This window comes from Gekko japonicus, unplaced genomic scaffold (assembly GCF_001447785.1).
Source record: "Gekko japonicus isolate JY-2015 unplaced genomic scaffold, Gekko_japonicus_V1.1 scaffold2374, whole genome shotgun sequence".
Taxonomy (NCBI): Eukaryota; Metazoa; Chordata; class Lepidosauria; order Squamata; family Gekkonidae; genus Gekko; species Gekko japonicus.
Window position 1 is genome coordinate 140,363 of NW_015168116.1, and position 1,712 is coordinate 142,074.

Sequence of the window (1,712 nt, forward strand, 5' to 3'; positions counted from 1 at the left end):
AACAGCAAACTTGAGGGTCAACAACACTCCCCCCCCCCAAGTGCACGCAAAGTGGCCCAGTCCCATCACGGGCCACCCTTCCAGGGGTTCCTTCAGCTGCACCTTCCGGGAGGTGTCCCCAGCAGGGCCAGCGAGGCCCTTCTGCCTCTGGGGGGTCAGCCAGCCAGCCAGCCAGGCGGGACTGTCTCTGGCCAAGGGAGTCCGCGGGGAGGGCAGGAGCGGACTATGACAGTGGCAGACTCCAGAATCGCCCCCTCTCTCAGCCGAGAGCCGCTGTGTCCTCATTCACAGGCAGCTCTGACACTTGGCACGGGACAGAGGCGGCTGACTCCGGAGAGATCAGGGGCACCTCGCCCGCCCAGGTTTGCACAAACTCTTCCTCTGACTGTGCAGCTGGGCGTGTCCCCCCCGCCCGTCCGCCCCCCCGCCTGGCTCTCTTGCCTCGCTGTTGCTCTGGCCGCTGGGACTCTGCCCCGTCATCACATGCCTTTCTCTTGACTGACCTCCTTTCGCAACCACCTGCCCGCCCGCCTGTGGATTGTGCCCTCGCCTGCAACACACCTGGCACCTGACAAAACATACTCTGGGCCAAGGCAGCTCAGCCCACCAATGGATGGGGTGCCCTCCCCCCCGTGTCGGGGGTCACCATCTGGCAGCCCCCATTCCCCGGGTGTTGTTGCTGTTCTTGGCCTGGCATCCTGACGTGTGCGTGTGAAGGGGGGGGGAACTCACCTCGCTCTGGGGTCTCCCAGTCAAAGATCCACCAAACACAGTAGAGGACTGTGACAAGCCAGTAGGAGGTGAAGAGCAGGCCGACGAGGAGGCTGGTGAAGAAGATGCCTGTGGAGAGCAGCAGGCCAGAGGTGGGGTGAGGGGCAGCAGGGGAGGCAGGAGGACTCCCGCTCAGAGGACGTCTCCTTGGGCTGGGGGCCCTTGGGTGCTCCTTCACTGGCAGTCAGCCCCACGGGCAACGTGCGCGGGGGGGGGGAGATTGAGGCAAAGAAGGCCAAGCAGCACACAGGGCACAGTCTTATATGAGCTCCCCCTCCTCCTCCTCCTCCTCCTCCTCGGATTCAGACTGTAAGTGACCCTCAGTTCCTCGAGGCAGAAAAGTGGCCAATAAATGTTTTAAATAAGACATGACAATTCAATGAGAATAACCATTCAAAATAAAAAAACCTCCAAGACCTACAATAAAAATGCAATAAACCTGGTCAGCAACCCCAGGATAAGGTCCTGGACAGGCCAGCTGGCCCCACATCCCCATCAGCCCCCGGGCAGGAGGGAGGCAGGGCAGCCCTGGTGAGTCGGGGGCGGAGGGAGACCCCCAAGGGAGGAGTCCCGTGTCACAGATGGGGAAGCAGGCAGGCAGGCAGGCAGGCAGGCAGGCAGGGGCACAACGCCTCTCTTGCCTGGAAAGCCCCGGTGAGGCCCCCACCCATCAGGTGGGGCTACCCCCTGACCGCGCTTTCCACCCCCAAGAAACCACCTCCTCCTCCACCGCCCCCCCCCCCCCCCCCCCCCCCCCCCCCAAGTGGCCGCGCTTCTCAGGACTCCCCGCAGCATTGGCAGGGCCGGCCGGCCAGGCCTCCACGCGCCCCGGAGGAGTCTGCAGCCCGGCGGGCGGGGTTATGGGGAGGGGGTGTCCGGCAGCACCTACCGAAGAAGAGGAAGGTGAGCACCCACTGGAAGACGCTCAGCGCCGCCAGGTG

The 1,712-nt window shown here is 64.1% G+C and overlaps 1 protein-coding gene across 1 annotated transcript in view; it reads right to left on the reverse strand.

Moving 5' to 3' along the window:
- The window catches only part of NAT16 (N-acetyltransferase 16 (GCN5-related, putative)), a 37,846-nt gene extending 36,140 nt beyond the window's left edge, over nt 1-1,706 (reverse strand). The window contains exons 1-2 of the mRNA XM_015414861.1: nt 1,661-1,706; nt 733-840 (exon numbers count right to left, since the gene is read on the reverse strand). The gene's annotated coding sequence lies outside the window, so the exon portion shown is untranslated. The remainder of the gene's footprint in view (nt 1-732; nt 841-1,660) is intronic.
- Between the last annotated feature and the right edge of the window lie 6 nt (nt 1,707-1,712).